Source organism: Suricata suricatta, chromosome 2 (assembly GCF_006229205.1).
Source record: "Suricata suricatta isolate VVHF042 chromosome 2, meerkat_22Aug2017_6uvM2_HiC, whole genome shotgun sequence".
Taxonomy (NCBI): Eukaryota; Metazoa; Chordata; class Mammalia; order Carnivora; family Herpestidae; genus Suricata; species Suricata suricatta.
The window spans coordinates 84,987,184-84,997,325 of record NC_043701.1 but is presented as its reverse complement, the minus strand read 5'-3'; the positions used below and the strand labels follow the sequence as shown (position 1 = coordinate 84,997,325).

At 37.7% G+C, this 10,142-nt stretch overlaps 1 pseudogene; it reads right to left on the bottom strand.

Moving 5' to 3' along the window:
* Window positions 1-8,044: 8,044 nt before the first annotated feature.
* LOC115306778 lies at window positions 8,045-9,598 on the bottom strand (annotated as a pseudogene).
* Between the last annotated feature and the right edge of the window lie 544 nt (window positions 9,599-10,142).

Below are 10,142 nucleotides of genomic sequence, written 5' to 3'. Positions count from 1 at the left end.
TTCGATTTGTCAGGAAAACAAATAAATGAACATATTTTATGTCCTGTGTCATGTTTGCTAAACAGCTAAATTAGGATTTGTTGAATAATAGGACAAGTGGCCGAGGGAAGTAAGTAGTCAGCAGCCTATTCTTGTTAATGCAGATATATGCTCATAAAAGCAAATGCTGGGTGTCTACCTATCACAGGTACTTTAGAAAACAGTCTTGCATTGGCTAGACTTGTAGATCCTTCCATCTCCGAGTCTAAGTAATTCTAATTTTAAATTTATATTTTCATGAACTTTTTATATAGGGCGAGGAGATGGTGGTGGGTAAGAAAAACAGCATTTGGATGTAAATACATTCTAATGCACGATGCCCATCCATTCCTGCCAAAATATTCATTTTATATAGTTACCATTCTTGTTGTCTAAATATAGTAAGCTTGAATTGGGTGAAAACAATGTATTTTATTTTTAACATGCAACTTAAATGTTAAATTTCCTTTGGTTGATATGAAATACTTTTTACTGCAATAAAATGACACTAGAAGTTCTATCTAAAAATAAAATATGTGACTATAAAATGCATTCATCAGTTATTTTTTCCCTCTTTCATCATTTAATTGCCTGATTTTCCATAAATATGCTAAAAAGGAACAGAATGGATTAGTTGAGCTCAATTTACTTCTCTGGACAAGATCTGAGCAATTAAAGAGATCAATCCTATTTATAATATTTTATGATTCTAACATTTCCCAGGTTAGAATGTCTTTCTCTTTTTATTCAGAATATAAAAGTCCCACATATCACTTTACTAATTAGAAAAAAATTTTTCTTAATCCCACTAGCTGTGAATATATCCCTCATTGCCATATCATTGAACAAAGTAAGATACTTAAAAAGCAGCTCTAAAGTTAAAGAAATTAGAAATATGCCCCCATATTAAATGTAATCTGCGAAAACATCTTGGTTGGCATCATGCTATGATAGAGATAAACTAAATCAAAACAGATCTGTTCTGAACTATTTTCAACTTCAGCACATCAAGTAAAATGGCTACTTGTCCCATATGTTGTTTATTCTGAAAGTGAAGGATATTTTATATTAAACATCTGCCTGTATATTGCTTTCATGACCACATTCATCTGAGAAAAAAAATCACAAACGTCATTGACAGCATTTTATGACCTTTAAATATACAATATAATAACACTTCCCTTAGATTGACAATAAACTAGACATTCAGTTTTGATGTAATTTTCAGAGGGCTTATGTTGCCAGGATCCATGGCTAGTTCATGTCAGTGCAAAGAAGTCTGAGTGACTGTAAACAATGGGATCAATAAGAGGCTTGAGGTTTTTTTTCTTATTTCCTTTACAGATTTAAATTTTTAAAAGCCTTTCAATTTCTGCCCTTACAGAGATAATTTTCAACCTCGTTACCGTTACCTGATGTTACCTGATGTCTTATCTACATCCTTTTACAGACCGACTCCTCTATATGCTTCAAGCAAATCCCAAATAACACTTTTAAATCCCTTTCTCTTAAAAAAAAAAAAAAAAGCTACTTGTTTTCCGTTGAGTGTACCTGGCACACTGTCTAGCTTTTGCGCTTGCTTTTCACGTTGCTTCTCTTTCAGCTGCTAGGTCTTGCCCTCTGCCTTCTGCCAAAGTAGTACATCCAAATCTAATCATAGGGCATAATCTTTCTTGTTTTATAAATCCTATTTATTAAATACTCACAGACTACTGTAGTCTATAATGATGTTTCCATTCAGTGTATTCCTAAAACATGCTTCGTTTCTTCTCTTCTTTGGGGGCCAGTACTGTAAACTTCTTTCAATAATTTTTAATAGTATATATTATATTATAAGTAACTTTTATATATAGTAAATATTTACTATGATACTATCTTACAACTATACATGGTATTCTTTTCTTTAAATTTTTTAATGTTTATTTATTTTTGAGGAAGATGGGAGGAGGTGACGAGGGAGGAGCAGAGAGAGACGGAGACACAGAATCCAAAGCAGGCTCCCAGCTCTGAGCTCTCAGCACAGAGCCCAATGTGGGGCTCAAACCCATGAACTGTGAGATCATGACCTGAACTGAAGTCAAAAGCTTAATGGACTGAGCCACCCAGGCACCCCTATACATACTATTTTTTTTAATTTTTAAATGTTTATATTTGAGGGAGAGAGAGAAAGAGATAGAGCATGAACAGAGCAGAGAGAGAGAGAGACAGAATCTGAAGCAGACTCCAGGCTCTGAGCTGTCAGCATGGAGCCCAATGCGAGGCTCGAACTCACAGGAAAGATCATGACCTGAGCTGCAGTAAGAGGCTTAACCGACTGAGCCACCCAGGTGTCCACAGGGTATTCTTAAATAGACTGTGGCTCCTTGAGAGAAGGGACTACCTACTATTTTTTATATCTTTCTTATGGTTTCTAGCTTTTTAATTGGCTAATTTGACATAATCTTAGAATGCATTTTTCATATTTGCAGAAACAGATTAATTTTTAACCCTAAAAAAAAAGTAATTGACTCTCAAACTAGATTTTACTCTTCTTTCTGACATGTTACCAGGAAAAGGAAGACCCAGTGTAGTTGGACGGGCTGCATTTGTGGCTAACAATCTATTTTCAAAAGGTACAATATTTCTCATCCATATAAGTATATACATATTTGGATCAATTTATTATAATAATTGAAATGAGATATGTTGCCAAACGAAAGCACTGAGTTCTTTAGTCAATGGTTCTCAATATTGGCTGCATGTGAAAATCACCTATGGAACTTTCTAAAAGGCAGAGATGCTCAGATCCCTATTGGAACAATTAAATTAGAATCAGCAGAAATTAACCTCAGGCATCTATACTTCTTTTTAAGTTATCCAAGTTATTTTAATATGTGGCCAGGATAAAATGCCAGTGGTTTAAAAAGAGGTCTGATAAAAAAAAAATAGCTGGGGGTTGGCAATAAGTGAATGAGTTCTGACCTAAAGACTGATCCAGAGAAATATGGGTGCACCATCTATTCCCATTCAGGAACACAGATTAGAATTTATTTGTCTCAGATGTGCATGCAACCGCCTATTAGCCCAATACCATGTAGCATATAAACTTCTATAAATTTTAGTTGCCTCCTCTGCCCAGTGACACAACTCAAAAGTATGAATTTTTTCTGGACTGTGAAGTAAATATGGACAGTCCAATTAAATTCAGTTCATTAAAATGAATGATATATCCCACCACCCCTAAATTTTATTTGGTTATTGTTTTCTTGGATTTGCCTTTATGCTTAAACTGTGTTTTGCTACCAAAAAAATGTGTGGGGTCTCTGACTCCACTGATTTCCAATGATATTGGATAGAGCTGAAAAAAGTAGACATTGAATAGGTTGATCTCTAATAGGTCAAGAGATAATATAAACAAGGCAGAAGATGGGCTGTCATGTAATACAACAGAACCAAAGCCTTATTACTATTATCAGCCAACTTAAGGTGAATTTAACTCAGCTTACCTAACGCAATGATTCACAAGCTTTAATGGAGATGGAAAGAATCTGGGGTTCCATCCTTTCTACTTCAGCAGATTTGAAGCAGTGCCTTGGATAAGTATGATGGAAGTGTTTCCTTAACCACTCATTGCAAAACTTTCTCAATTCTGATAATTATCATGGGACACTTTTAAAAAATATTGTGTTATAGATCCCATACAGAAGTAAGTAAATCAGAATTACTGGGAATAGGGCCTTGCTATTTTCTAAAAGGGCCCTAAGAGTTTCTGATGTACAACAGAGCCAATGACTAGGGTCTAGAATAAGCAGAGTTCTCAGATCTCACATTACCAGTAGATTCAATTTTATTCAGAAAATGTTGATTAGAAAATAAATATACCTTTCAAGTAAATTATAAAACAAAGCTGCTTTGTTAAGACAAACTGTATAATATTTTGACAATTCATGATGTAAGCTGTGTCTTGGCTTTTCTACCTTGACACCAGTAATTTGTGAGGGATCCTGTAGTTTGTATTTGAATGACTTCAGTCTACTTTAGTTCCACTTTTTGATATGACCCAACGAAGCACTAGTAGGTTTTGAGTGTTGCCAATGTGTTTGAGAAGCTTGATGTCCTGAAGATAGATTAACCGAACACGGGGCTCCCAAGTGGCTCAGCTGGGTTAAGCATCTGACTAGAGCTCTGTAGGGTAAGACTCTGTGCTGGCAGCTAGGAGCCTGGAGCCTGATTTGGATTCTGTGTGTGTGTGTGTATGTGTGTGTGTGTGTGTGTGTGTGTGTGTGTGTGTGTGTGTGCGCGCGCGCGCTCACCCTTCCCCTGCTCACATCCTCTCTCTCAAAAATAAAAACATAAAAATAAAAGAGAGAGAAAACCTAACATCAAATTGGAAGCCAAGTAACTTGTACAGGAGGAATATATAGAGAATACTGGGTGGCTGGCTAGAGCACAATGATAATTAAGGCAGGGTGCATAGGCTAGATTTACTGGTTTTCAAACATTGGAATTGTAATAAAAAATTTTTGACGTGGTATATCAATTTTCAGTAGCAAATGTGTATATAGAGGATCTTACTAAAATTGTGACTTATTTGGAAAATAAATAAATAAATAAATAACCAAAAACTCTCTCTAAATTACATTTTAATTCTGAGCAGTCAAAAACAAAACAAGAACATATTAGTTAATTTGAAGGCAGAGCAGAAAAAGGTTTCATACTGGTGTTAAGTCTAAGTCTTTCCCTGCTGTAGAATTGCCCCTGCCAAGCCACACACACCCTGAGGCTACCTGTCACTGCCAGTCATTGCCACTAACGTATGACAGAGTCAAGTAAAACTACTGAACCGATAAGGTAGACCAAACAACAGATTCAGTTGATTATGTTGTAGCAGAGAAAAATGATTATTTAAGTTTAGTGACTTGGCAATTCAATCACAATGATAGAATTAAATGTTTGCTGAGTTTAATGGGAAAGAAAAAGAACCATAAGCATATAGCATCCTTTCCAAATTCCTCATGATTTTATAGAATCCTACAATAAACTCTGTCCTTATTAAGCTCTTCAAAAGAGTATATGAGTGAGAGAGAGAGAGAGAGAGGAGTATGTGTACGTATATGTGTGTGTGCTTGACATATTCAATGGAAGTTTGACATTAATATCAAAGATATTTTACCTTTCTGTGAGAATATGGCATTGCTAACAAAGATAATATGTGAAACAGAACATACAGATTTGATCCAATGTAATAACTATTAACCAGTAACATTTTTATTACAGCAACAGTCAGGAGGTAGTGTCAAGGATAAAATTTCCTCCACTTCCATTTTTATTCTCTTACATCCATTCTCTTAAAAACATGTGAACAGACATTTTGCCCTAGACAACTCTGAAAAGTATGTAAAATTTCCTTTGCATCTCCTGCACAGTTTTCTGAATTCACTTCTATTTTTCCAAGAGCAGAAAAAAATTATTATTAAGAGGAAAATAACAGAAATATCAGAAATTCCAGAATCAGAAGCAAGCCAGTAGAAAATTGAGCTTAAATTAATGTGGCCATTGAGCCTCATCTCAGATCACATTTATTCATTAGGTTATTTACTCATTCAGAAAACATTTATTGTCACATGGTATGCCTTGAAATTTGTCGGATTCTGGAAAATCAGCCATGGTTCCATGGTTTCAGACATCAAAGAATTCATATCATGTGAGCAATGGAGGTTTATAATCCTAATAAAGAACTGTAAAATATAATAAATTCTATGAAGAAAAATTTTTAATTCTTTGAGGAATAAGGTGAAATATAAATCAGAATGGCTGCTCCAACCTTTAAACATTGGTAGAAAAAGAAAATGAGCTAACAATGAAGAATAGAGAGAGTATTATAAAAAAAAAAAAAAGAAGAAGAAGAAAGAAGATTAGTAGAAAAACTAGAAGAGGGAAATTTGAAAAAGCAATGAAAAGGAATGGCACTAAGGAGCACCTGGGTTCAGTCAGTTAAGCCTCTTGATTTTAGCTCAGGTCATGACCTTACAGTTCATGAGTTCAAGCCCCACCTTGGGCTCTGTGCTGACAGTATGGAGAGGGTTTGGGATTCTGTCTTCTTCTCTCTCTGTTCCTCCCAAGCTTGCTCTCCATCTCTCTCAAAATAAATAAAAATTTTAAAAAAGAAATTTTTTAAAAAAGGAAAAAAAGGTCCTAGTACAAAAGAAGTTAGCACCTGTGTTGACAATGTTAGAAAATAAAATAAGTTAAAAGCAAAGAAGTATCCACATGGATTTACATTCTGAAATCCATGAATGAAATCAGTTTCAGTAAAATCACTACTGGGGTAGTTTACAATGAACTGAAGAGTAAATACATAGAAAGTAGATATACATGAGTCTTAAACAAAAGAAGGAGAAGGAGGAGGAGCAGAGGAAGAAAAGAATGAAGGAAGAGGAGAGTGAAGGGAGGAGGCGGAGGGTGAGAGGAATAGGGGAGGAGGGGAGAAGGAAGAGAAGGAGAAGCAGTAGCAGAAGAAGAGGAAGAGGTAGAGGAAGAGAAAGAAGAGAAAGATCAAGGAGGAGGAGGAGAAGGAAAGTATCAATGGGCATATTGAGAACTTGTACCATAAAGTAAAACATAAATTGGGGGTAAATCCTGTAGGAAAAAATATAAAATCACATTTATTTTAGTTGGGTTTTAGTTTTTTTAGAACCAGTTTTAATGCTGCTGGGAATAATTTACTAGAAAAGGAAATATGAATGATGCAGGAGAAAGGACGAGAGGAAGCATGAAGAATTTAAAGCAGATATAATCCAGAATGTAGTTGGAGGGTCTATCCTCTGGTCTGATCAGAGTCAATACATTCATTATAAAAGAAAACAGCAAACATGGGGGGAAAAGAACATAGTTGTTGTGCTTACCTGATTGTTTCAACTTTTTAAACCAAGAATGAGAAAAAATTAATTAGCTGAGAGTGGGAGAGGAGGAAAAAGAAATGAGAGATTTAAAAAAGAGAAGGTAGGAAGGAGTCTTATTGAAATAGGAAAGGAAACTGACTAGGAACATTGAACTGATGTAAGAACATCAGCTCAAAGAGGAATGAGGCCAGGAAAAAAAGAGTAGATGTGGCCATAAAGATGTTCAGAATTGGTCATTGTTAAGGATGGAAAGGGAGGACTTCTAAAATCTTAGACATCAACTTTCCCTTTTTAACATATGGAAAGCAAATAAATGATCTACAGGAACAGATACCTCTCCTTCCACACGTGACACCTGGCAATGCCTGGAGACAGTTTTTGTTTATCTTTTTTTCCTTTTTTTCTTTTTTGTCACAACTGGGAGAGTCATAGTAACATCCAGTGGTTAGAAGCCAGAAATGGTGGCAAATATCCTACAATGTACATGATGTCCTCTGAATGATCTAACCAAGAATTAGTTGATGCTGTCAATAGAGTCAAACTTGAGAAACTCTCATCTGTGGGAAGACAATTTTAAAATTTAGAATTTTCTGCTACTGAATGCTAAGATGTTGGAGATTTATCAGCATTAGTAGAGATTTTAGTTTCTTTTTAAAAATTTGTTTAACATTTATTTATTTTTGAGAGACAGAATGAGACAGAGTGCAAGCAGGAGAGGGGAAGGGTGAGGGAGACACGTAATCTGAAGCAGTCTCCAGGCTCCGAGCTGTCAGCCCAGACCCCACCACGGGGCTCGAACTCACAGACTGTGAGATCATGCCCTCAGCCAAAGTCTGACACTTAACTGACTGAACCACCCAGGTGCCAAGATTTTGGTTTTTTTACAAACCTGAACATCAAGAAGTTTTTCTTAGTTCCTAACTAAATATTTCTAAAGCATTTTAGATTCATTTTTTTATTCCCTCCTCAGGGAATTGGAAAAGTACTCCCTGATATTTTTTAAACAATGTTAACAAGTACAACTTGCTTTCCATCACTTCATTTAGTGAATGCAGCACTGCAGTCAAGCTAGTGGCTGCAAAGAAGACATCGGAGGTTTGCCCCTGGAGATTTTTTCCAAAGGCTCTTGTAAAAGACAGGACATTTTAAAGAACAACAATGGTAATGATGAAATCAAAATCTGTTACTGCACTACAGAGTACAAACGCTCTGCCGGCTATATAGTTATTCCATCTAATGTTTGTGTCACTATTTATACCATCTAAACATAAAACAAGTGCTTGTAGGAGGTCCACTAAAATTTCAAAAGCATCATGCCTGCCTGTCCACTGAGAATGGCAAATTTCCTTGAGTTCTTTACCCTTTTCGTCATTGTTCTGAAAGAGGACAGAAATTACATTGTCAAGCTCTAAAAGCAGTTGAAGAGATGGATGGAAGAAAGAACAGACTTCCTCAATGGTTCCTAATGCACCAGATACTCCCACAACAGGCACGGATTTTGCCAACCACATATTTAAGGCATAGGAAGAGCAAAGTGTGTAGACAGCTTGGGGATATTTCTCTAAAAGCCTAGAAGCAACAACTTTCATTTTGGAAGAAAATCCACTGGACACAATGTAAGCCTGGCCAGGACAATATTCCATGTTCAGTCCCCACTTCACAGCCAGAATTTCTGCATCAGCTTCGTAACGCAGGAAGCCCACAAATTCCTCTCTCAGGTTATGAGACTCGTGGACAAACCTCACCAACACAGGCAAGTGCTCTTCCCCCGCTATGTCCACGACGACGTCAACGATGATGGAGAAGAAGTGGGAGTCTCTCACTTCCTGATGGAGAAGTGGGAGTCGCTCACTTCCCTGCTGGAGAAGTGGGAGTCTCTCACTTCCCTGATGGAGAAGTGGGAGTCTCTCACTTCCCTGATGGAGAAGTGGGAGTCTCACTTCCCTGAGGGTTTCCTCCCGAATGCAGCTCTCCCAGATCTCTAGCATCTGCTTCTGCTGTGTCTTTGAGCAGAACGCGTTAACTGCTGTTGTCTCAAAGCGCTTTCTCAGAACCTCTTCGCCAGAATTGATCCGGCACTCCAGCAGTGCTTGGAAGTTATCAGGACTAAAGAGTCCCTCTGGGAGCCCGTCAGTTTCATGCCCATCCTGAGGGATGTTTTGTTTTCCCATAAGAATCAAAATTTCATATAAAGATTTTAAGTATTCTTTGTTTTCTTTCTCTTCAAGGGTCAAAGGTAAAATGTCTTCATCCTGTTCTTCACCCCCTTCTTCTGCACTGGCGTTCTGAGCGTTGCTGTTGTTGGTTTCCTTATGTTTTTGTTCCTGTTCAGAAGTTTCATCAATTTTTTTCTGTTTCAGTGTCCTGATTTCATCTTCACTCAATTCTTTTATTCGTTTTCTGTGTCTACTATGCGGATTGTTCAAATGACTGGTAAGATCAAATATTGTTGGTATTGCATTATCTCAAAGAACTGTCCTATAAGGACTAGTTCTGCAGATCATGGAGGTCTCAACGTGTTTGGCACATAATCGATAATGTTTATTGAGTTGATCAGGTGTTTTATCTTCTAAGTCTGCTCTCCTACAATTCTCCACCCACTTCTGGCATCTGGCCGGATCCCGCGGGAACCTGAAGAAGGCCAGGTCCGACTGCGTGCTCTTCCTCGTGCAGTTGGGGGCAGCACAGAAGTTTGGCATCGTTGCCCACCCGCCTGCAGCCCTGCCTTCCCCTCCCCGCTTCCTCAGGGCAGCCTGCCCGCCCATCGGGGCCAAGGGGAGCCAGGCGCACCAGGGAAGTTTATCATGAGTTTTGGTTTGAAGAAGCGACAAATTTGGCAACTAAACTTGATATTCAGACGAAATTCCCTGGGAAGCTCCGCAGAGCCCAGCACGGTAACCTGGAATCTCAGCTAACCTCCGAGAGTTACTATAAAGAAACTCTAAGTGTCCCAACAGTGGAACACAGTATTCAGGAACTGAAAGATATATTCTCAGAACAGCACCTCAAAGCTCTTAAATGCTTATCTCTGGTACCCTCTGTCCTGGGACAGCTCAAATTTAATACATCGGAGGAGCACCATGCTGACATGTACAGGAGTGACCTACCCAATCCTGACACGCTGTCAGCCGAGCTGCATTGTTGGAGAATCAAGTGGAAACACAGAGGGAAAGATATAGGGCTTCCATCCACCATTTATGAAGCCCTGCATCTGCCAGACATCAAGTTTTTTCCTAATGTTTA